At 42.1% G+C, this 26979-nt stretch overlaps 1 long non-coding RNA gene across 1 annotated transcript in view; it reads right to left on the bottom strand.

Annotated features, from left to right (window-relative positions):
- The window catches only part of LOC101676183, a 121784-nt gene that overhangs the window by 63797 nt on the left and 31008 nt on the right, over window positions 1-26979 (bottom strand). The window contains exon 2 of the long non-coding RNA XR_200817.3: window positions 24074-24282. This is a non-coding gene — a long non-coding RNA (uncharacterized LOC101676183). The remainder of the gene's footprint in view (window positions 1-24073; window positions 24283-26979) is intronic.

Below are 26979 nucleotides of genomic sequence, written 5' to 3' on the forward strand. Positions count from 1 at the left end.
AGAAACCATTCGTCAGGACAGCTTGGGTGGCACATCTGGGGTGACAGCCAGGAAGTACACATGTTTATTCCATTAAACAGGGCCTGAGCATGCTATTTGTTAGTAAAAATTATCTACGACTCTCCAATGAAGAAAACTCTTGTATGGCATGGGGGCGCTCTGTAAAATGTGAACTCAGTCTACCTTCCTAATCTTACAAACCTGTGTATGCTCTTCCCTCTTCCCTAGAACCACAGGCTTTAGCCAGACAGGGCCAAGAATCTGGCCTGATCTTTTGACTTTTTCCCCTGAGTTTTCCCTCCATTCCTAACCACTGTGCCCTCCTTTCGTTCTCATGTTCCACTTCTTAAACGATTGCCCTTCAGCTCCAAGCTAATTCTTCTGTACTTTGCTGTGCTCAATGATGCTTTAGCCAGGTCTACAAACTGGCTTCCCCAGATGCACTTGTTACCTGGCTTCTGCCAAGGGAGGTGAAAGAGAGAGACTAGGAAGCAGGAAAAGGGAATAAGTGGCTTCCTTTTTACTTCCAGTTCTTGCTAGCATCACTCTAGCAATAGAGGACAGGGACGGGCCCAGGGTCCAGGCCCCAGCTGCTCAGCTCTGCACACTCATGGGGTTTGAGAGCCCCCTGCATGAGAACCCATCTTCCAAACTCCTATGTTCTGGTAAACTCACCTCTTCCCTTTTACTTCTTTTTTAATAAGAACATATCAGAGTTGAAGATTTATTGTGTATGTAATCTGCTCAGACACAGATAACAGAATCAGTCCAGAAATATACATGTCCAGGGCAGGAGACGAGATTGCTTTGATCTTGTATCAGATGAGTTCTGGACCAGGCAGAAACAAACGGCAGAGATGGAGGAATTATGGACAAGATGGGGGAGATGAGAAAATCCTAGATATTCATCAACTGCCCACGAACTTTCACCAGCCTCCCCCAGCCTCTGACTTTGGATAACCCCGCTTTCTTCAGGCATTTTCTTAAAATTGTTTTCTCTTTCACTTCAGCCTATGCTTTCGATTCTTCTCCCACTTGTTCCAGAGAGGGGGTGAGTTGACATTTGGGTCTAGAGCACTCCCCATCTCTATTCATTTCATTATTTCCTAATATAATAAAATGTATCCCTTAACCAGTGCCACATTGAGCCATGTGGGAGCCCAAGGCAAAAGAAAATGTCAGTTCTACTACTGCTAAAAGTTTTCGGATTTGAATTTAATTTCTTACCCTTATGTTTCTAGTTAATTTAAATATTTACTCCCAGGCACTTATAACAGAATGAACACCTTTCTCATTAGACTTCTCCTAATTTTTGGACATTATACTAAGTGCCTGATAGCACCTCCAGACTCTCTGGACCAGGCATCTCCCAAGTGCTTCCAGAGAGGGTTTATCTGAGAGGAAGTCTCCATCATCACAACCCCCTCTGTCTTTGCTGTAAGAGGAGCCCTGACGAGGGAGGTTGGCTCTTGAGGGGGGGGGTGCCACTTGGAAAGAGGGACACTCCTCACCTCTCCATAAATATTTCCACTGTCTGAACTGTCTTTCTCTTCTCCTGAACTGGAGACTGGTGATTGTTTCTTGCTTGAAAACTGCCAAGTTAATAAACAGTAGAGCCCCTAATGATTCTAGAGCAAGAGGAGTCGGGAGATTGATGGTGGGACGTTGAGAAAGGTACTGGTAGGGCAGCCTGCATAGCAACGCAGCATTTCCTGTGGGTCCAGCCTGAAGGGCTAATGCTACTAGGGGTCAGGCTTGCGGATTGGTGCGAATTCCATCCACCCCCTCACTGCCACCATGCCCCCAGTGGCCTGCCTTCTGGGCAAGGGAACCCCAGCAGCCAAAATATACAGAATGGGCCATTGCAGAATTCTGAGGGACATGAGACAGTCACTCTGAAGTTGCAAACCCTCTTGAGGGGCTGTGCAGTAGGAGGTCTTCATGGGCCCTTCAAAGAATGAGTAATGAGCTTTGGGGTTGATTCAGAAATTGAACCCATTTCAATGGAGGAAATTTTGGCTGGTCAGGGAGAGAAAGAGAAGCCATGGCAACCAAGATAGGGAGAGCAGCCTTACTGAAGACAGTCGAGGAAGGGAACTGGTACAGAGTAGCAGGCTCAGTAGGGGAGGGGGCTGTGAGAGAGCACCCTCTTCTGCCTGGGTCTGGGAGATGTCCAGGATGTCCACCCTGCCCTTGGCAGAACAGGAGGGCAGGGCATGAATTAAGTGTGAAATTTAGGTTTCAAGAAGAGGACTGAATCCTGAACAACTACTAAATGACTATTCTAACATTCAAGATAGATGAAACATACAGTTGAACAGAAACATAGATGAAACATATGCTTGAACAACATGGGGATTAGGGGTGTTGATTCCCCTACCTGGTCGAAATTCCATGTATAACTTTCGACTCCCCAAAACTTACCTACCAACAGCTCACTGTTAACCAATAATATAAACAGTCAGTTAACCAATATTCTGTATATCAGATATATTATATAATATATTCTTACAAATATATCTTTTTCTTTTTTCTTTTCTACTTGTAGAACTATGTAATTCATCTTCAAGTTTTTTTTCGAATTGTCACACATCTCCCCAAATTTTCTGATATATTTATTGAAAAATATCTGCATTTCTGTGGACCTGCATAGTTCAAACCTGTGCTGTTCAAGGGTGAAATGTATATGGAACTAAACTGAGTTTTCCTTAAGAGAACCAATAAATCAGGGGAGGGGGTGTGAGGGAGTAGAACTGGATGTTATTGGGAAAAATAAGACCATTTCAGGTCTATACCCCAAGGAGTAGAGGCTCTCAACAATCTGGTCACAGATTGTTAGAAGGTTAGAATGGAGTGTTCTTCTTCTCTCTGTTCCCAACTGCACTAGAGCAGTACACTGGTGTAAGAAAGGCAGGTAGAGAAGTCTAGAACAATCCTTGGAAGAAAAGCAGGAAGAGTGTCCCTGGCATTCTTCCCTGTGGTGGATAAGTGAACTGTAATGTATCTTTTCTTTCCTCACTATTGGTCTTGATCTTCTATTTTGATTTTAATTTTCAGTAGTCCTAATATCTAATTATTTACCTACTTCTTTTCTGTTGTAAGATTAAAAAAAAAAGGCTATTGTAAAGCTATGGTAAGAGGCTGAACAATAATTTTCTCTAAATTATTACAAGTCCTTCAAAGACGGAGCAGGTTATGAATACATAAGCCAACAGTAACAACAGCAATAACAAAGACAAAATCCTATCCTGTGCCTCTGTACAAGTCACCTAAAATCTTTTCACTCCATTTCTCTCAGCTGTCAAAGACGGGTGGTAATTATACATGGAGTTCGTGAGTTGTTAAGAGGTTAAGTAAGATGAAGGGAAAAGTTTTTTAAAAACTGTCAAATGCTATTCAAATATAACATATCATTATTCTTTATAATAAGTATTTGTTGAGTCATACTGTGCAGGGATCAAGAGATAGAGTTAATAAGAACAGAAATCATGTGATACGGCCATGGTATAGGCACAGTGGTAAACCTTAACGTTGGAGAAATCATTTGCCCTTCATGTTCTGGAATGCAAAGCACAGCCGATATGACCAAAGACACTTTGAGAGGGCAGAGATTTTTGAGGTGATCTGGGCAATTTTCAGACGATATCTTGGGGTCTGGGGAAGTGAAAAGAGTGAGGCCAAGCACACAGGATCCAGATCCCAGCCACACTGCCAAAGCAGACCTAATTAGTGTTAATTATTGGGCAGAAGTCTCGGTAAGATTTCATTTGAAATAGTCCAGCTGCTGCTCTTTAAAAGGTTCAGAGGGTGCTGAGATTTGCCCACAGTCATGAACTTAATCTGGGGAAAGTCAGACATTGAACCAGGATCAGATATTGAACCAGGTCTCCTGCCCACTGACTGACCACTTGTCACATCATATGATACTTTTCCTGGGGCTCAGATTCGGAGCTCTTGGTTGCAGACCTACCTTTGGCCAGGCAAGTTAGGTACAAACTTTGGCAAAAATAGAACACTTTTAGAGGAAGCAGACTAACTTTTTAATAGAATACGGATACAAAAGACAAGAATTCCGAGTAGCACCTCAAGGGAGGACTGCCTTAGGAACCTGGGTTCACAAATAGAATTACATTAGCTTCATGTGTTTAAGGGATTTTCCAGGAACTCAGTTCTAGATGGCTGCCACTCACAACCATGACAAATTAGATTTGCCAAAATTAATAGAAAGTAACATGCATTATTTGATTCAGTCACATTAGGTGTCAAATATTTCTTTAGGGTCTTGGATTAACATAGAAGTAGAAAGGCTTGTAGATGGGGACATGAATAAGAAAGAAATGGCCAAGAAGTAGCCTCTGTGCATGAATGGAGTAAGACTCATTCAAGAGTTGTGCTCAAGGGACGCCTGGGTGGCTCAGTTGGTTAAGCAGCTGCCTTCGGCTCAGGTCATGATCCCAGCGTCCTGGGATCGAGTCCCACATCGGGCTACTTGCTCCGCAGGGAGCCTGCTTCTCCCTCTGACTCTGCCTTCCACTCTGTCTGCCTGTGCTCGCTCTCACTCTCTCTCTCTCTTACAAATAAATAAATAAAATCTTTAAAAAAAAAAAAAGAGTTGTGCTCAAGAGATATTTTTATTTTTTTTTCAGGAGACACTTTTAGTTATGGTTAAGAATGAACTTGCCTTCAATTACATCAGATAATCATTAGTAGGTGCATCATCCTTTCTCTAAGAAAAGGACATTTTCACCTAAATAAGTAGGGAAAACCTCTCCTTCTAGACAAGGGAGAAGTGTCCACTAAGTAATGTAGTATAAACACTGAAAATTCTCATTCTTCTCCCTTTACATGCAGACTGCCTTCTCTGAGTTAACAACTGCTCTACTTACATTCCAGACCTAAGGATGCCATTGTGATCTTCAAATTGGAGTATTCCCTAGGCTTCTTCAATAAAACATTTGCAAAAAAAAAAAAAAAAAAAGAAAAGAAAAAAGAAAAAGAATGAACTTGCCTTTTTGCAAGTGAGTCAAATACTTTTCTGCAGATGGCAGGCAGTAAGTATCTTGAGGAAGGGACACTTCTGTCTGACTCTCAAAAAGACCCCTAGGGGTTACAGTGGTACTATTAGCCATAAGATGTAGGAAGAAGAGCTCCTCTGAAGGATCACCCAGAAATTCCTAATAGAGTAGGGGATGGGTCATGGCATTCATTCTCCACTGAACACTTCGGCCTTCTGCCCAGCGACCCAATGGCCTCCTAGTTCATCTGCCACTTCATGAGTTGGATCCCTTCCCTGATCCACATTCTTAAAGATCTTCTGGTAAAGCAAGTTTAATGCTGTTTTATCAGACCTAACAAGTTCAATGTTAGGAACACTGGGCTTCTTTCCCTTGCTTTTGAGCTAACACCAAAATGCTGCATTCAGATTATAAAGTTCAAAGATTTTGTCCCAGACTCCTGACCCCACGCCACCACTGTGGTCTCACCCCAGCCTTTGCTCTGACCTCATGGTACACACTGAGCCCCATTTGCAGAGCTCTGAGCATACTGTGATCTCACTCCTTGGGCTTTGCACACACACTGCTTCTTTGGCCTGGAAATGTCCTTTCTTCATCCTGCAATTCCTACTCATTCTCCAGGTCTGAGATAACCATCACTTCCTTAGAGAAAAATTCCCTGATCGCTAATCCAGATATTTTGTGTTCTCCTCCTCATCCCATGTATATCAAATCTTATGACATTAATATTTTCTTGTGGTAACTTGTGTGACTGGGAAATTAAGTACCATTTATAACCATGGATGTCTTCTAAGGGCTGGGTCTTATTCAGATGAAGAGCCCCATGGTTCTGTGGAGTGTCTTGGGTTTGAGTAATCAAAGTTGGGGTTGCAGCTGAGTTATATTTAGGGATGGAAAGATTTGAATTGTTCCACATAAAAAAATAAGAGAAGTTTTTGTTTGGTTTATTTCCCCTATTTATTGGAGACTTACTATGTATGGGCCAGGCCTGGTCTAATGGCCTCCTATGTATTAACTCATTTAATTTCTCAACATCATTCTCAGAGAGGTACCATTCTTATCCCTATTTTATAAGGAAGCAATCTTTCCTAAGGGTTCACCAGAAATAAGTGATATAGCTGGAATATGGTCCTAACAGAGAAGGGGCACAGAAGAGACAGCAGTGGCCAAGTAGACAGGCAGAGATGAAGAGATGCTTGCAAGCCATATCATATGCGGGAGGCTGAGATCAAGCTGTTGAGGTGTCAAAGGGATATATTTTAAGAAGGAGCATTTCTGTTTGACTTGGAACTCATTTATTCATTCTCAACAATTTTATTGAGCATCTACTACATGCTAGGCACTGCTCTCAGATCTGGTGCTCTGAGGTAGGGAGAGGCAGCCTCGCTCATAAACTGAAAATTAAGTAGAGACCTGGAGAAATTAAAGGGAAATATCATGCATCCATATATATGGGGAAGAGGATTTAATCAGAGGGAACAGAAAATGCAAAGACCTTGAGTGGGGGTATATTTGTTGTTTCTGAGCAAACTTCTGGTAGTTGTTATATCTGTAGCAGGATAAGCAGGGTGTGAATGCTGGAGATCAGGTCAACAAGGAGTTGAGGGTTGTAAACAAGTAGCCCCTTTGGGCTTTTGTGCTGAGTGAGATAGGAAAGTGGAGGGTTTCGAGCAGACTAGGACTTGATTTGATTTACATTTTATTTTTTTCAAGATTTATTTGAGAGACAGAGAAAGAGAGCTCATGAGTAGGAGGATAGAGGGAGAGGGAGAGAGACTCTCAAGCAGACTCTGCTCTGAGCATGGACCACAACGCAGGGCTCCATCTCACAATCCTGAGATCACGACCTGAGCCAAAACCAAGAGTCAGACGCACAACTGACCGCACCACCCAGGCTCCCTAATGTGATTCATGTTTTAAAAGGATCTGCATAAAGAATGGACTTTAGAGGCAAGTGGGAGATGAATTAGAAGATTGTTGCAATAATCCAAGTGAGAAATGATACCGATTTGGAGGTGGTGAGAAGTGGTCAAATTCTAGCTATATTTGCAAGATGAAGTTGTCAAAGTTGCTGTGATGTATTTCTCCATCTCTCAAAACTTGCGCTAAGTCTCACTCTCTAAAGCAGGGCTACGAATGGCGCATGTGTGTGTGTCTATGTGTGTAAATAAAGGAAGAGGGCTGACTCTCATGTCTCGTGAAAACGTAGTACAGAATAGCACTAACATATACCAGACAGTGAAAAGTTTCCTAAACCAAACTAATTCAGCAGAAGAAGATGCTCAGAGCCAGACATGGGATTTATAGGTAATGCGTTGGGGATTCTCACACTCCTAAGAAGCACAATGGACTTTCCAAAATACAGGAAATGGGATTCAGTGAATTCTTAAATTGCAGAATATTCCAACCAAAGTCTAGACTACTTCTGTCTCCACTTTCTTCACTAGATTATGAGTTTCAGGAAGACTGGCATTGGGTTGCACTTCTATTATTTGTCTTTGTGAACCTACTGGCTGGTACCAAGTAGATACTCAACAAATGTTCCTTGGAGAAAGAAAATGAACAGCTTCCACGTCCACGAGAGGCTAATGTTCAATGGTTCCTGTTCATACTAGAGGTCCAGAATTAGAAAGAACAACTAAAACTCAAAACCTTATTTCTTCCTTAAGAAAGGTGAACCAGACCACAGTAGGCCAAATGTAGAAGCCAGTATTCAGGTGAGCATTTTCCAAGCATCATTTTCAACATCAGCAGCAACAGCAGCATCCAACACTTTGTCAACATTGTGTGAGAGGCAGCTATGGGGAAGAAGGATGCAAGCAGAGGGACAGAAAGTTAAAACAGGTAATGGGGAGAAACCTTGGCCATGCCACAGTAAGACCCTGGGGCCAGCTACTAGTTTTACCACTTATTAGCTGGGTGCACTTGAGCAAGTATTTTATTCTCCATGCTGAAACATGAAAAGGCAAGTGATTATAAAAACTGGGCTTTATTGGGACAATACCTCATGAAGACCCTATGAATTAAGTGAGACCAGGTTTGTGAATATGCTTTGAAAACTTCAAAGCATGGCACATGTGTATAGTGTAATTGGCCTTATAACATCTTTGGTGAAGATACAGAGAATTGTAGAAGGCATTTGATGGTGCTAGATGCTAGCATAAAGAATTAATGCCTTAACAGAGGCAAAAAAAATCTTCATTTTTCTGGTTCTTGCCACCATGCCCTGTGTCCTTCAGTGTGTGATAACTATAGGAAGGTGTCAGGCAGTACCAAAGAATCCATGGTTCTTTCTTAGCTCTTGCTCCCTTCTGGACTTAAGGCATATTACGGAATTACTGTAAGCCGACGAGTTTCCATCTGTAAATGAGGGATAAAATTTGCCAGCTGTCTCCTAAACTCCCTGGGAGGAACTGGGGTTTAATAAGATAATGAACATTATTCTCTCCATATGCACTCTACACCCTTGGCTCCCATGGTCTTCAAAAGGCTCTCCATAGGCAATGCAGATTCAAAAATCAAATTCAGACGGTCATACGGCAAGCCTCTGAGACTCACGCCAATGACTATTCATCACAAATTAATATTAATATCCATTAGTTAATGTTTTCTATTAGCGACTGTACAATTAATCAAGAACAATATGTCACAAGGCAGAGCCAGCTGTAGGTGGATAATTGGGATGTAGGTGACTTGCTTTCAGTGGCCATCATATCACCTTAGCTTGTCTTTTCGAAACGTCCCATCGCTTCTGTTACTTCTTTCTCTGGCCATTAAATCTAATCACTGAATCCACATAAAAGCATTTGGAAAGCACAGAAATATTTACAGGGCATGAAGAAAAGTTGCACTTTGAAGGAGGGTTGCGGGAAGAAGAGAAGGTATAAAATAAATGAAATTGATCAGTAGTTAATGATAATAATAATAAAAAAAAAGTAACAATCACAGCTCTCACTTATTACTTATTGAGTGCCAAATATGTAAGGCCCTGTGAAGAATGAGGATTCTCAGAAATAGCCCGTGATTTCAGAGGCTGACATTTTCCCTTGGGCTGACCAAGACCAAGTCCACGAAAGTGAAATGACAATGCTATAAATAACAACACAACATTCAAAATGGGCACAAGATTTCACAAATAAGTACAGACTCCTGGCCTGGATCGGCTGGGTTTGAATTACAGTCCTGCCACTTGCTAGCCCTGTGATCAGAGCCAAGTTACTTAGCCTCTGTGTGCTCCAGTTTCCTCATCTATAAAATGGAGGAAGCAATTATTCCTATCACACAGGGCAGGCTTTGAGGATTTTATGAAATCATACAGGCCATGTACTTAAACTGCCCCTGTGCACATAACAAAAACACAAACAACTATGATGCACTGTGACCTGTAAATATGATTGTGGAGACGCCGAGGCAATGATAGTTCTGAAGAGGGAGTCTACACCATCTGATGGAGAAGGGAGGATCTGAGCTGGATATGACCCATGAATGACCCTTAGAAAGGAGTGGAACATTCTAGATGGGGTATCATATAGTAGTATGTATGTACTCATGTAGTCATATAAAGTATGTAGTATGTAGTCATATAGTCATATAAAGTCATATAACTTAGTCATATAGGGGTGCAGAATATCACACCCAGAAACCAGACCAAAAGGGCCTTGAGCCCCCTTGGTGGCAGATATTAGTGTCTTAAGAAGATGAAACTGGTAATGATATGTGGAGGACTGGAATGAGGAGAAATTGGTGGAGGCCAGGTTAAGAAGAGAAATTTTAGGCATCACTGAGAAAGAAATTTGGGGTCCCAAGGAGCCCCTTAATTCCGCATATGCATAAAGCGGGTCCTTTCCATAGGCTTCCTTCCCATCCTGAGAGCTAAACGTGAAGGGAGATGCTAATGACCTTTCCAGAATGCAGAGCTAATGGTGTGCAGAGTTATAGGTAGAATTACTTAGTGGAAGTGCTGGCAGAATTTCTAAGGGAAAAGTCGCATAGCCGTGCACATGCTTGATGATAGTAAAAGTGGGATGTGCGTGACTTAAAATCAGATACGTCCTTCGTGAGCCACGGAGCATTTTCCTCCACGTGAAGTTGTGCATTTGCAGCTTGTCAGGACTTGCCTGCCGTCTTTTGAATATTCAGCCATCAACCTTTAGAGTGGAATTAGTAGCACTTTAATTTCCTGATAACACCTAAATTAAGGTAAGAGTTCTAAATACTTTATTAATAATGTACACACTAATTAATAGAAATTACTTTTCCAGCATGTATTATTAAAGGATGTGTTCCAACATGCCTTTTTATGTTTTCCAATTTACTTGCTTAGAAAACTGGTTGCTGTTTCCCGCTTCTTACCCCAAACTATTCCCGATGCATTCTGTGCAATTTGGAGGGAGAACTCTGGGTTTGAGAAGAAAGCCTTCTTCAGTTCTTTCTGACTCTCCATTGAAATGATTTTTTTGTTGAAATAAGTTCTTTCATAAATATACTTAAAGTCAGACACTCTGGACCTACAATTTTGCCCTTCAAATGATGAGTTCTTTACATTTTTAGCTGTGGCTCTACAATTTCGAGTATGAGAAGGAAAACTGGAACTTTCCATTGAAATTCAAACTTGAATTTTTTTTTCCTTAATCGACAGGATACCTACTGCGTTTTCTTTTTGCAAGTGGAAGGTCTTAGAGTGCCACATTCCTGACACAGCTTTGTGGCCATGTGATGCGGACTTAGCTCTAGTTCTAACTTATTGGGAAGGTAAACTCTCAGGGAGACACTGGAATGGTTTAAAGCATGGGCTCTGTGGTCAGTCCGTAGAGTTCAGATTCGGATCTTGACACTTCCTCAGTGTGAGGCAGTGGCTAAAGTACTCAGCCTCTGCCCGTTCATTTCCTCATCTGTAAACTAGGGAGGGCTATGCCTGTTCACAGGGTTGTTGCAAAGACTGAAAGAATCGACATGTAAGGAGACTTCGATCAAACTTAGATTTACTCAACAGACCCTACCAACAGGTATCCCTTTTCCCTCCTCGGGGCGCAGTGGGTGACACTGACATCCTGGCTCACAGTGAGTCCAGGTAGGCACTCCTGATTTTTTTTTCCCAGTGAACCTTCCCTTAATATATGCCCAGTGCCTGTGCAGATCCTGCCGGGGGCCCGTGAACTGGTAACCCAGGGCTCAGGTTTCTGAGGGAGCTAGGCAAGAAGTCAGCAAAGAGGAGTCTCCAGCGCCTCCTGTCCTACAGGCTTAGAAAGGAAAGTCTACACTGTACCAACGACTATTTTGCTAACAGGCAGTCTAGCTTTCCAAAGTAATGAACGCCAAGCTACGGGGAGTCTGTACTGACATAGACTCCATAGACCTCACTTTGGTCCACTGAGATGTGACTCCTTGATGCCTTATATGCAGACATCCAAGTAATCATCCAGTCATTCTTGCCCCGTGAAGGGAGGGGAGCTGTAAGAGAGATTAGATTTCGTGCATACTGTTATTTTTTTCTCTAATAATTAACAGAGGACTACTTCTTCCTCTTTTCTTTTTTTTTTTTCTTTCTTTCTTTCTTTTTTTTTTTTTTTTCCTTTTTCCCAGAAGAATGTTTCAAATTCCAAGGCTAAGACCTGCCAAGAGGTCCTGCTATCATGGGACTGAAGATGGATTTCCCTCATGGGACCCAAGGAGGCCATTGGTGCAATTTATTTCTGTCTCCGTGCTCAGTAATAGATGCGACCTTGTGTCTCACAAGGCTCTCCTAACACCCGTGGCCCTGGATATGAAGAGTTAAAACATTCCACTACTCTTTAGGGAGATGTAGATACCTTGACATTCAGAGGCATAGTTCCCAACCTAATCCTTTCTAAATCAGATTAGTCCGTCCCATCGCTGACAGTTCACTGACGAGTGCATTCCTCAAAGAGAATCTCATCTGAGATGCAGAGCGTTCGCTGCAGTTTTATAGTATCAGGGTGGTAATTCATGCCCTGAGTAATAAAGAAACTCATTAAATGTAGAATCTCGGCTCTTGCTTTGTACTTAGACCTCCCAGCAGTTTAACTTATGCATGAGTCCAAATACTTTAAGGGATAATATAAAAATTATCTACTATTCTTTCATATCTAAAATTGGGCATTTGTTTCTCTTCACTACATTGCTAACATAACTAGGAAACAATATATTACCCTAATTACATGTTATTTATTAGAAAGGAAGCAAATAAGTCATTTGGAAACAAATCCCTATAGTTATGCATGGAATTGCTTTAGATGACAAAGATAGAGTAAAGAAGGCAGTCTTTCATTATATTTATTACACACTCTTTGTGCTAATGAACAATCACAGGCTTCACTGAAATAACGGTCTCAGCTCCAAGTTGTACGGAATGCTATATGGGCCATATTTATCAAGAACAAGTCAAGGCTTTGCTTGTCCTTTGTGTCATTGCTTTCCATTGAAGGAAGAGGATGGAAGACAAACAGAAGTAGCCTCGGGGATTTTAATAAGCACAATGGAAACCAGTTAGCAGATTAAAAAAAAAAAAGTCTTCATGCAACCTTCAGTGGCAGCCCACTCTTGAAAAAAAAAATATCATTTATTATCCCATAGTAATCCAGAGTAGGGTCACGCCTTCCCTTGAGGCAACAGGGATATATACACACACAAATATGTATACCTATGAATTAGAAATTTTGATGAAAAAGTCTCTTAAGATTTTACTGAGATACTTTAAGTACTTATTTGCTTATCCTATAAATGGAGGCAAAAAATGAACATAGAAAACAAAAAAATTTTTGAAAAACTAACCTGAGAAAAGATGGGGACTTTCTTTTAGCTCTTGGTTTTCTAGATACTATTAACTCCTCCTTGCTGTGGGAGCTGGCCTAAGAGGAGAAAATTCTCTTAGGAGAAACACTTTCAAAAATAATATGAACAAATGAAACAGATTTTTTCTCTGAATGTCCCCCGGCCCCCCCCCCTTTTTTTTTTTTAAATAAATCATGGCTCCTGCTGCCTCTTTAAGAAAAGAAAATCTTCAGTATGAAGGCAAGGGGAGAACCATTTTGTTCTTGTGTGTTTATAAGCAAGCTGTCTGAAGTTGTGGGAGCTTCAAGAGGAAAAACATTTTCAGTTCCTTTCTTTTGTAATAATTGAGCCAATATGTTAGCACTTAGAGATGCTGCCTCATGGATAGGACCAGAACTGTATCCGAGGATTAAGCCACAGATAACAAAAGGGCACAAGAAAATCTAGAATGGAATGAAGCCAAGAAAGTCAGCTGGGACCATCTCTTCTTTTGAATTACCAGTTACCCTTCAGTTGCTTTTTATTCAAACATTTGTCTAGATCCTCTTCAGAACTGTTTAGTGCACTCTCCCCTGTACAGGAATATACAGTAGGATTTCCCATCCCAGATCAGACCACTGGTGCGTGGAGCTGGTATGCTAACATTGGCAACCTTCCAGTAATGAGGCATCTGGAAGGCAAACCAACAACAAAGCTTGTTGTCAATTATGCAAGGCTGTGAACAGGGTTATGCTTGAGGGTGGTGCTGGTGGGTTTGGAGAGTGGGTAGGGGTGCTAGGAAGGAGACAAGGGCAGAGTGGTGAGCGAACAGTTTAGGGCAAGGCATAAAATACTACTGCTAAAGAACTGACTTTCCCATTCCTCCTCGAAATCCCTCTAAGCTTTTTGGTAGAGATCAAAGAAAGTTGGTTTATAAAGCATATATTTGGAAAAACTTGTCCCTGAGTTGAGAGCAGGGAGAGGGAGAGAACCTAGGGTAGCTCTGTAAATGCTGTTAGAAGGGTAAATCCTGCTAAATCTTGTCCATGGCTTTGTTCTCTGGTCCCCGGGGAACGAGGTGAGCTGCATGGAACTAAGGTGACCATGCCACCTGGCTTGCTTCCAAGTCCTATTCACACCTGTTGTCCTGGAATGACCTTTAATAGTGATGCTTCTTTATTCTCAGTGTCCTAGTTTGGAAAATAAATCATAAGGTCACCATAATTATCATCTAGAACTCATCTTCAGGCAACTAGATATACTTCCTAATTATGGGGAACTTCCTAATTATGTTTTAGGCTCCTACAACATTTCTGCTCTCTAAGTGTCATGGAATATTTTAAAGAAGTCTCCCAATGTGACCTATTCTGATGCAGTCCTTTACTGGGAAAAATTCTAAGAATGCAACTTGCAAAGAGATTAGGAACCTATTGCATTTCAGAGTAACTAGGCCAGAACCAGAAGACTGAACCATGTGTGATGCATTGGCAGGCATAACTTGATCTTGGTCGATTTCCCTTTGCTTTATTATCTTTTTAACTTTTGAACAATGCCAAGGATATGCTTGAGGTCCTAAGTCCGTGACAGAGCAAAAGGTTGTATCTCCTGCCATGTCTTTTGCTTCTCCTGGAGGCACATTCAAAGTGGGGTGGTCTTGACAACTACTGTAGAATAAAGGACCCATCAGGGCAAAGGATCCCAGGACTGTGGGCTTGCCCAGTCTTAGATAAATATTGCTAGTCCTAGATTTAAAGCTGGTGTGATGGATGGAGGGAAATGCCCATAGGGCTGTATCTACTCTTCTTAACACCCATATACTTGGCAAACACTTTCTTTTTGAGCCGCAACTAGGTTACCTTATTATTTCTGAGTTTCATTTCTTATTGTGCTGTCAAGCCTAATTGGGATTTCAAAGCCAAAGGATTATCACATAAGAGAAAGTAATTTCTGGTCTATGGAAAATAACTTCTGGCAGATTTTAATTGGGATAAATTCATCAGACAGATTTAGGGCAGGAGTCTCATGATCGAATGCCTACTAGGGTTAGGCTGATAATATAAAAAAGAGAAGACTAAGTTAAACATACAGTCTTCTTGGTCTAATATTTCCCCCCCTACTTTCCATCCTTTCTTTAATAGAAATAGTAACATAGTAAAAGATTACAGATGGTTTAGGTCTATATTTAGAAAACACAATTCATAATAAGTGGAAGTTAACCCAGGATCCTGGTTTCAGGGAGGAGAGAAGATGTGTTTAAATTAGGGAGAATGGAGGTTATATAACCTGTCAAAAAAGGAGGCAGCCAGGGGGTGCCTGTGTGGCTCAGTCAGTTAAGCATCTGACTCTTGATTTTGGCTCAGGTCATGATTTTAGGGTCCTGAGACAGAGACCAGAGTCAGATTCTCGCTCCTCCTCTGCCCCTCCCCATGCTCTCTTTTTCAAACCTCTCTCTCTGTCTCTAAAAGGGGTGGGGGAGAAGCAGCCAGGCTCAGTTTCAGACATCTTTTAATCTGTGGAAATGGGGTCTCTTGTGATGGAATTTCACGTTTTTTTCAAGAGAAATAAAAATCTGTATTTTCCTATAAAAACATCTGCGTACCACTGGGACTGGATTTGTCTTTTGCACTCCTCAGGGTCTCTTTAGGATCGCCATCCATCCATATTCCCTTACCATCTCATCCTTCCAAATATATTCTTTCGAAGCACAAGCCAGAGGACTATCTTATTCTTTCTTCTATTATCCCCCTGGTTACTCCCTTCATTCACTAAAGGAAGATACTGGGCCCTGTCCTAGTATCTATCTCAAGATCACACTCATGCAGCATGCTGGGAAGTTAAACACTGATGTAGATGGTCCATTCAATACCGTGGTTTCTCAGTTCCTTGGCCTACTCAAATTCCATGATTCTTTCATTCTTTATTCTACCTTAGTCACCCACTTCTATGGTCATTCCCTATACCTTGTCAGTGCTTCTCCTTCAATGTCACACATTCCACTCTCTGGCTGCCACTTCCCATTTTCCACTTTATTTCCTCTAATAATCAGATCCAGTTCTTCAAAGTTACCAGAACTACCAATCCACTGACACACGTTTTTGCTAAGCTTAAATATAATGGCCCATCACCATAATCACCCTGTTGCATAAATCCTCATCTCCTTGACCCATTCACTCCACCAAGCTCTACTAGTTAAAAAAAAAAAAAAAAATCAACACTGAAAAATCCAATTTTAGACCTACTCTGCACCTGAACCAAGCAGCCCATGTGGTTGAAGAAAAATACACAATCGTATAGAATGGTTTCACTTGATATTCATCATTTTAAAGTGAAGTGTATTCTTAGTTTTGTCATTTCTCTTTCAGTTCACTTCCCACTATCCCTCCAAAAGAGGCACCATCTTCTCCTTTCTCTTCAAACCTCCAAAACTTCCATCTTCTTCAGTCTCAGAAACTGACCTTGATTTTATTTTACTGGGTAAATATAATGAATAAGAAAGAGCTTCCACAACCTCCACCAAGAATCTATCAACTTCCTTTCACATATACCTCTGTATTATCCTTTTCCCTGTTATGATGTTTGCTCCAACCTAATACTCAATCCTACACATCCATTTGAGGCCAGCTTCCTACGGTCTGATCTTTTCATTTTGTTATCTCGTTCTGTACCAGATCACTCTTCTGAACATAGAAATGTTAACAATAACCCTCACCTTACTCTCCTCCATCTTCTTTGCCCCAATGAACCCCTACAGCGCAGGCCTAATTTTCTGCTCCTTTTACAAAACAAACTCCTAAAAATATTATCTATACCACCTGTCTCCATTTTCTTACCTTACATTATGTTTGAACTCAACCCAGTCAGGCTTTCTTCAAGATATACTTATGAGACAAACCCAGCTCTATGATCTGCAGTTGCATTTTCTGATTTGGAGGGCATGAGATACTATGCCTCCATAGTACTTCATAAAATCTTGCATTCCTGATACCATTTTAGTTTAACATTACCCCAAAAGGTAAACAAGGGAGGAGTTAATCTTTCATTATGCAGATGAGAAGAATGAAATTTTGCAGTTTGAGCAACTTCTTCAAATAAACATAAATGGTAAAGTAGTAGCCACAACAACAGAAGTCAGAGCTCTCCAATACTTTCAAAAAGATGGAATAAAGAAAGTACAGATTGGTCACTATAATTGAGGTTCATTATATCTGAAACTTTTAAGCTGAAAAGGGCCTTGAAAATTATTTATATGAGAGAGGCTAATTGATTGACCTCAGGTCATACCGTTGTTTAAATTTAGTAGTAGAGCCTAGACTCAGTTTTCCTGATTCCTGGCTAATGCTCTGTCCCAAACACCTATCTCTGATTTGAAATGCAACACCACTACCACCAACAACAGTAAATAGCAAGTATGCCCCTGATGGGTACACATGAAAACAACACTGCCGAAAATACCAATACAGCAGCAATGGCCATATGCTAATGTTCTCACAGGTCATTCCAACAATCACTTGCAACAGAATCTTCCCTGTCATGCTTAATAGGAATGCCAGTTGTGTGCTCACCCCAGTTGTGGGGTTTCAGGTTCTCAGGACTGGAGGCCCAGGAACTCACATTTTAAACAATTTTGCTAGGTGATCTTTAAATACCATTAGTCTTGAGGACCATTATATGACTAAAATGGACACAGCACAAATTTCCATTTGTAATTTCACCTTTGAAAGACCCCTGTCAAGTGCCTTGATTGTTCATTAACAAAACAAACAAACAAACAAAAAGCAAAAGTTATCAAGCTCTCTCTCCCCATAAACCATCAGACTCCTATTCATTTTCATTTTCTCTTGTAGTTGAACATTGCCTTAGTGTTAGGTGCTGTAGTGTTTCAAACTTCAAAACAAGTTGCCTTGTGTAGCTAGGGGAAGGAGTGTGACTCATGGGTCAGGGAAAGGACTCACATTCTGGAAAACACCAGGGATAAAGTAGGTTCATTCACCTCTGCCTCACAGAAAAGGTGGTGCCTCTAGGTCAGGGTGAGAATATCAGGGGCACCGACAGCAGGCTTGCCTAGTGATGAATGGGATGGAGCAGAGGCCATGCAGGGATCCATCTCTGCAAGTGATTTATATTTGTGGACACGTATAGAGGTTGCTGGCTCTAGAAATATTATGGGGGCTAGATACCTCAATGCCTCAGCAAATTTAATGATGCATGGAGTACCACTGATATGATATTCCTGGAGGCCCAACTATCATGTTCCTAGCTCCCTCTCCCTTTGGCTCAACTGTATAAATATTTAGAGAGCACTCTTGCCCAGGCACAAATCACAGACTGGCTTCAGTTTTAGCTTAGAGGAAACTTTGATGTAGAACAAATATTCAGGGCCATGAAATTTTCTTAGATATCCAAAAAAGTGTTGAAATGAGAACTATATATTTTGTAAGGTTAGGGGATAAATATTTAAAAATAACTTGCAGAATATTCAAACAAACGTCATCGTCACATTCCTTGCCAGTTGGGGTAAATAATGCTTAAGGGTTAAATCATCCTATTTACTGTGCATCAATAATATTTCCCGAGCTAGGTGGCTAAAATCCCCAGGATTTTATTTCTTATGAGACTTTTATATTCCCTAGTTTAGAATCAAATATATCACAGGAACTAAATAGTGACTAGATGATTAAAATTAATTGGCAAAATGAATTGGTTATTTTATTTTCATTATTTGGTTGATGTGGTCATAATATGAAAGAAAGAAAGAAAGAAAGAAAGAAAGAAAGAGAAAAAAAGGAACAGAGGGGGAGAGAGGGGTAAATGGAGGGAGGGAAGGAAGGAAATATGGAAGGAAGGAAGAAAGGGAGGGAGACATCTAGACAAGGTCAAGTTAAAAGAGATTCAATTCTACCCAAATCCATTCTAGCAAACATTACCTGGATGGCTAGGTTAGTAGGTTTTTTTTTTTTTTTTTTTCCCTCTCTCCCTTTGTATACATGAGCTCTCACCCCTCACAAGTCATGGAGTAAGAGCCTAGGAACTCAGGAGAAAAATATACATGTCTGCTCTTTCTTGTAGCATTTTCTAAATAGGCTGATGTATGTCCTTGCATTCATGCGTGATTTTTGCCAGGGTCATTGCGAACAAATGGTTTTAGAGACTGGGTCCTTCACAGGGGTACTAAATTAGTGGGTAGGTAGGACTGAGCTCACTGCTGTGGGCGTGCATTCACCTGAAGCATGGGATGTCCATTTCTAATTATGACAAAGGCTCCATATGGGCTAGTTGTAGCCCTGACCTTAGTGGCTTTAATATTGAGCTTTGACTAAGTATCTACTCTCTTTTGGGTAGGTTGTTTACCATTTGTATCCATTGTTTATATAACAGGCATACTGGGCTTTCTGCTTCTCTCTTATCAAGGTAAAGACTTGATGATTTGCATTGATGCACACAGCTTCTGCTGCAGGCAGGCCTAGAGGTTTGAATGGGTTGCTCTAGAATCTCATCACTATGGGTCTGATGAAGTGGGGATAATGTTCTGGTTACACAGTTTTTTTTTTTACTTTTTTTTTTTTTTTAATTAGTTTCAGGAATACAATATAGTGGTTTATCAATTCCCTCCATCACCCAGTGCTCATCAAGACACGTGGACTCCTTCATCCCCATCACTTACTTCACCCACCCCCCGACCCATCTCCCCTCTGGTAACCAGCAGTTTGTTCTCTATAGTTAAGATCTGTTCTTTGGTTAATCTTTTATTTCCCTATCTAAAAGACTACAATAAAAATCCATACACCCTAAATATGCTACATTGCAACATATTAGAGAACACCATTATTTCATCATTTTAGGGTCTCCATGTGCATTTGATAGTACACACCTCAGAATAAAGCTGCTCTGATATATCCGGCACGTATTTGAGTATCTGTAGGGATGCGTGAGTGGCTCAGTCGGTTAAGCCTCTGACTCTTGACATTGGCTCACGTTGTGATCTCAGGGTTGTGAGATCTAGCCCCATGAGGTGAGATTCTCTCTCTCCCTCCTTCCCCATGACCCCCAACTCGTCCTAAGTAAATAAATATATGTATAATGTATGTGTGTATGTATATATGTTATTACTTGAGAGTATAAGAAATCTACATTGCTCTTTTTCTTCTTCTTTTTTTTTTTTACATATAGGCCCATGCATATCAGCTTAAGTAAATGAGCATGTGACCATGCATATACACACCATCCTTCTCTTTATTGTTTTTAACAATTTTTTGCATTTATTTATTTGAGAAAGAGAGAGTGTAGGGAGAGGAGCAGAGGGAGGGGGACAAAAAGACTCTGCCCTGAGCATGGGGCCCAATATAAGGCTCCCTCTCACAACCCTGAGATGATGACCTGAACCAAAATCAGGAGTTGGATGCTTAACCTACTGAGCCACCCAGGCACCATGACACCATTTTTAATTAAATATCAGGCTTGACCTGTGCCCTGGATGTAATTCACTGCACAATTATTTGGGAACCCATCATGATAAATCTGTATTGTAGATTATTTCAAATATTTTTTTTGAGAGTTTGGAGCCCTCAGAAAGGATGAATACCCAACTTCTGCATCAACTTGGATGGGACTAGTGGAGATTATGCTGAGTGAAATGTCAAACAGAGAAAATCAATTATCATATGGTTTCACTTATTTGTGGAACATAAGGAACAGCATGGAGGACATTAGGACCAGGGAAAAATGAAGAGGGAGAAATTGGAGTGGGAGACAAATCATGAGAGACTACGGACTCCGGGAAACAGTGTTTTAGAAGGGATGGGGGGAGGGGGATGGGTGAGCCTGGTGATGGATATTAAAGAAGGCATGGTTTGCATGGAGTATGGGGTGTTATACACAAACAATGAATCACAGAACACTACATTAAAAAAAAAAAATCAATGGGAAATTTAGATTGCTTCCATACAGTGGAAGAATGAATCTGAATCCAGGGTATTCTCCACGGAGTTTCATTCATCCCATGTCCAGTGGAATACGTTAATGGAAAACTGCGGAACTCTTTACTGTCAGGCCAACTAATGGTTTCTCTTTCAGAATGAAGGTTTGAATCACCAGCCAGGTAAAGAGTGAAAGCAAAGAATGAGAAAATGTGTCATTGTATTGCAGAAATCAGACTCTTCTCTGCATATGACATTTAGACATAAAAGCCCATGGATGCTGCTAGCACCAACCTATATGTTATTAGGAAAGCTTAATTTCTTTCTTACTTTTTTAAGATAAATATAAATAAAGGGCTCAATATTTTCTCCCTATCCCTTAGTGGGATGTGTGGTACAACCCCTGGGTAAAACACACTTGAAGATCATTTTCAAGGTCACTGACCAAGACAGTGGGTGATTTTGCTCACTAATTAGATAGACGAGTGATTTCAAGGACATCAGGAAGGTCTCCCTGTCCAAAATAATGTCTGGCTTTCCGAGTATCTGATTCAGAAATTATCCAATTTCAGCCCCAGACCTTTGTGAAAATTAAAATCATTGAGCATCACTGACAACTCAGAATGGATTTAGTTCATCAGACTTATAGATTTTGTTGAGTAGGAGGAAAATAAGATGGCGTATCAAGTGCTATGGTGGAGAGGGCCCTAGGGATGAAAAGGGAATAAATGGATCTATTTGTCACCTCTTTGTTGTGCTAGGAAATTTCACATATTTATCTCATTAACTTCTCTGAGTAACTCTGTGAATTGGTATTAGCCACACTTTCACAGATTAGAAATCTGAGTTTCAAGAAGTTACTTGCTCAAACTCATACAGCTTGTAAGTGGCAAAGCTGCTTCAAGCCTAGATTTGTCAGATCCTGTAACAGATGCTCTTCATACTACAGTATTTGCAAACAAAGACCAACTTTACTAATTTCATTGACTTTGTTTCTGATTATTACTATTTTTTTTGTTAGCAGAGAGTCTGGATTCACAAAAGTATATAAATAGAAGCAGATTCTTTTGTTGTTTTATTTTTTATAAATAACTTGTTTTTCAATCTCAGAAGAGGCTTTCATTAAATGTTAAAGAAGCTTGGAAGAAGAATAGTTGGACATTTTTGTCTCAAAGCTGAATCACCCACTGCCTCAAGAGTTGGGAGAGCCAGACCTGGCCTTCTGACTCACTTAGTGACGGAGGGTTCTTCTGCTCTGACAAGGAAGGCAACTTTCTCCTTTCCATGCAACACGGTCATGACTGTTTTGTACTCACTCCTTTCTTCTCACTGGAAAGGTGGGGAGGGTGGCAGTGGTCCAGTGAGGGAGGATTCCCCTATGCAAGAGGTGGTCCAGGCCCACTTTGCAGGCCAGAGGGTAGTTCTCCCTTCCCAATTTCATGGCCCCAACACTGGGCTGGTAGCCAGGACCCTGGTGATGAGCTATCACCTAAATCATGGTGATTCTTTCGACCCTCAGTAACTATATCTCCAGGCTTGGTTGGACACTGTCACCATATGTCCCTCTTAACCTTGGCTCACCTTTCCCAACCAATGCCTGCCCTTCTATCATAAATATAAATGGCAGGGTGGGAGCACTCCAAACTCTCAGAAAAAAGTTTGAAATCATCCATAATACAGATTTATTGTGATGGGTTCCCGAATAATTGTGCAATGAATTACATCTGGGCACAGGTCAAGCCTGGTATTTAATTTAAAATGGTGTCATGGTGCCTGGATGGCTCAGTAGGTTAAGCATCCAACTCCTGATTTTGGTTCAGGTCATCATCTCAGCGTCATGAGATGGAGCCTACACTGGGCTCCATGCTCAGGGCAGAGTCTTTTTGTCCCCCTCCCTTTGCTCCTCTCCCTATACTCTCTCTTTCTCAAATAAATAAATGCAAAAAATTGTTAAAAACAATAAAGAACAGGATGGTGTGTATATGCATGGTCACACGCTCACTTAATTTGACATGCATGTGCCTATATGTTAAAAAAAAAGAAAGAACAATGTAGATTTCTTACACTCTCAAGCAATAGCATAATACATACACACACACACATATATGATACAAATATTTATTTGTTTATTTACTTAGGACGAGTTGGGGGGTATGGGGGAGGAGGGAGAGAGAGAATCTCACCTCATGGGGCTGGATCGCACAACCCTGAGATCACGACGTGGGCCAATGTCAAGAGTCAGGTGCTTAACCAACTGAGCCACTCAGGCATCCCTACAGATACTCAAATATGTGCCAGATATACCAGAGCTGTTTTATTCTGAGGTGTGTATTATCAAATGTATATGGAGACCCTAAAATGATGAAATAATGGTGTTCATTGATATGTTAAATGTTGGAATGTAGCATATTTAGGATGTATGGATTTTTATTATAGTCTTTTAGATAGGGAAATCAAACTATTCTAACCAAATATTTGTAGAAGTTCTGATATCTGTATCCAGAAGCCTTCCATTTGGACAATACAGTTCAACAAGCTCAAGCTATGACAGATAGCACACTATAGCTTTACAACTTGCTGGCCGTGTGACTTTGGGCAATTGACTTAACCTTCTGGGACTTCACCGTCCTCACCTACTAATCAAAACACCTCATGTTGATGTTGTGAGATTTTTATCAAAAATAGCAGAGACCTAGAATATGCCAGACACATAATAGGCACTAAATAAACATCTGCTCCCCCCACCACTAGCAAGGGGCGTACCAAAACACACACGCACGCGCGCACGCATACTCAAGCCTGGAAATCTACTGCTTCTCAAGATAGTCTACTTACGGTCTCTGTAGCATCTCAGTTTTTCAGCCTCAGAGATAAAACACAGTGTTTTTCTATGTTAATAAAGTTACTTTACATTCTGAGCACACCACTTTCCACTTTACAGGCGGAATTACCATAAAAGAAACAGGTGGGATTTTATCAACTGTCCACCCAGTAGGCTTTCACCTCCCCAGGAACAGAAATGGGTTGGCGGGGCTGGGGAATCTTAGTGAAGAGAAACCTCTTTACACCGCGAGGGCCGCGGGAATTCGCAGCTGCACATGCCTGGAGGCCTCAGGAGGAGCTGCTAACGTGGCAGCTGAGATTCAGAGTCAGTCTATCTCAGGTAATTGAGGCTGGAGGAAAGAACATTCAAAAATTCTCTGCATATCCCCCTCCCTGCCCCTCCCCACCGCCCCTGCCAAACCCTTTTTAAAATTTCTTTTTCCTCTTCTCTCCCTTTTAAGGTGATTTTGTCTTTTTGGAAAACTAACCGCTACATGAGATTTGCTCTGTAACAACCTCAAGATTTAGTGACTTAAAAGAGTAAACACTTACTTGGCCTATGACTCTGGGGTTGGCCTTTTGGGCTGGGCTTCCCTCTCATCTCAGCAGGACTCACTTCTGTGTCTGCAGTTCGCTGGTGGGTTAGCCGGGGGCTGGTCAGTATAGGAAAGCCTCAGCTGGGATGGTTTGTCTTTGTTCCCCATGGCCTTTTGTCATCCAACAGGCCAGCTTGGGCTTGTTAACATGGCAGATGGGCAGGGCTGAGAGAGAGAGAGAGAAAGCAAGCAAAGTATTTCTTGAGGCCAAGAGTTTGGAAATGTCACCCTGTCATGTCCACAACATTCTACTTCCCAGCCAGAGCGAGCCAGGGCAAGTCCAGATTCAAGGGCAGGGCAAAGAGACGCTTTCTCTTCATGAGCTGGACCTATAAAGTCACAGCTCCCAGAGATCTGACATAGGGAGAGACGAAAGATTATAGTCATTTTCACAACCTACTGCACCCCAAGAGTTCCAAATCGCAGCCTGCGTGGGGGCCGCCGGAATGACTAATACGAGAGGCGAGATGCAGCCTAACAAGCAAATGTACCAGGCAATTGAGAGGCTGATGAAAGACCCAGCATTCAGAAGACATTTTTACACATTCTTTCTTCTCTTTCCCTAGAGGTGATTTTATCATTTTGGAAAAGCTCGGAGTGGCGTCTGCAGGAGAGCTGCTTTGCAGGAGGAACACTTCCTGGACTGGCATGACCTCGGGGATGGTGGCCTGGACCACCTCGTCGCGCCCCCCCCCCCCCCAGCCCTCTCCGCTGACTGCGGCGATCGGACCCCTGCAGCACAGCAATCAGAATCGAGCACCCTTGGCGGGGGTGCAGAGCAGCTGGCCTCAATCACTGCGGCTCCACTGTCTCCTCTCAGGCTTTTAAGGGCTGCCGAGAACTGAGTGCACGGGAATCCAAACAAGCCTGAAGACCGCCTGCTCAACACTGGCTCAGGATCGCCAAGCGGGGAAACAAAAGACAGGGTGAGGATAACGACCTGCTGGAAATGGGATTCCGGAGACCTTTCCTCTCGCCTGGCTCAGAGGGCTCCGGGCTCAGACTCCCAAGGGCTCTGTGCCCCTCTTGGTGGGGAGCTCGGGACTCAGGCTTCCCTGTGGCTGGGTGCGCTGGAAGGCACACACCGTGACCAGGGACAGCTGCTATCCTTGGAGGAGGTTTTACCCACCATTTTTTACCTGTGGTCAGTCCAGGAGAGAAGAGACTCTGAATTGTAGTCACAGAACCCAAGGAAAGGAGACCCACACCAATCTCTTGCTGAGTGCTGCTTCTTTAAAGGTTTTTTTGTTGTTGTTGTTTTGTTTTTTAATTTTCCTTTTTTTGGCCCAGACCCAGACTGTAGTGTGGTTATAACCGAGGTGGCATTTCCTGTCCCTCAGCACCTTACTTCCTCCTTGGCTCACCTTCCCCGTCTCGGCCGCGACACACAATCCGATGCAGCCAATCCGGGGATATGCTAGAGGGAGTAAGTGCCCACAGCTGGATCCCGTGCGCTGGCGTTAAATGAGAAGACCCCGACTCCATGGACCATTTATTTTGTTCTATCTGACAGCAGTCAGAGAGGCACCGGGACAAACTGCAGGATGGTATTGCCCTCTGCCTTCTGAGCCCGAGGTGGAGGACCATTACAGCGGGTCCTGGATGATGCTACAGAGCTTAAAGAAACGCCACTGAACTACTCTCAGGCAATCGATTGGGATATTAGGGTTTTCAGTTTTCCAATACTTGGCTCTTTACAATCCAGTTCTATAAAGATTTATGTAGCATTGGGGGATGGTCCGAGAGGCAGCATCTGCGGTTCTGAGGCTGTCAGTCAAGAAATGAGGCCAAATGATGCCTTTGAAGTGCTGGTCCTCTCTGCAAGAGATTTTCCGGGCAGACGTGGATCATGTCATTGCTCTAAGACTGGCAGGCAAGACTGGACTTGAGTTCGCAAGTGCCCATCTGGCACTTACATGGTGCCAGGCACCCATCAGTTTACAAATGGGGACTCATTTAATCTTCAGACCTCAGGTCTTATTCTTCTTATTCTACCGATGAGGAGACGGAGCCCAGAGAGGGTTACTAGTTTGCTGGAGATAGCATATGGCTTGTAACGGTCAGAGTTGGGATTTGAGCCCTAGAAATCTGCCCCAGGGTCTATGTTCTTGATCACTATTCTCTGCTGCCTGTCATGTTAATGAACGGGTTTTTTTGTTGTTGTTGTTTTGTTTTGTTTTGGTCTAACCAGACTCCACTTTCCCCCTGGATTATTAATTGTTGAGGGGGCCTGGGGAGCAAGAAGAGAGAAACGAGGGTTAATAAGGCCATGCTAGATGCCATGCCTGGCTCTGTACGGTTACCACATTTAATTGCTAGAAAGATGCTATGCGCTATTCTTACACACAATCTAGATACAACACTCATAGGCTCAGAGAGGTTAAGTGACTTAATGGACAACACACAGCTATCAAGCCTTTGGCTCTTGGACTGCCAATGTGAGCTATTCATGAATATGTCTGCTAGATGGGAATACAGTCCTCTCCTAGCTCTTTCCTTCTTATGATGATGGGGAGATGGTAAGACGGAGATTTCAGCATGCATCCCAGGTCTCCGCTATGCCTTCCTGTGTCAGAGTGGCTCAGAACAATCCGCCGCCCTCTGTTCTCCGGAATTTCACTGGAACCCAACCCTGAATGGGCACCTTGCAGATTCTTCACCCAGAGGACTTGTGGGGCTGATTAGAGACTCCGTCACTGCTACCAGAAAGCATGTCCAGAGAGGCCAGTGGCTACAATGTCACAAGCAAAGGAGAGCATTAAAAGCTCCCGTGGGCCTCCAGTGACCAGCAGGTCCTTCAGTGTTCTTTCCTTAACAGAGCAGGCCTCCAAGGACGGAAATGAGTGTCTCAAATGTTTTAAT

Source organism: Mustela putorius, unplaced genomic scaffold (assembly GCF_011764305.1).
Source record: "Mustela putorius furo isolate JIRA1106 unplaced genomic scaffold, ASM1176430v1.1 tig00000854_pilon_pilon_pilon, whole genome shotgun sequence".
Classification (NCBI taxonomy): domain Eukaryota; kingdom Metazoa; phylum Chordata; class Mammalia; order Carnivora; family Mustelidae; genus Mustela; species Mustela putorius.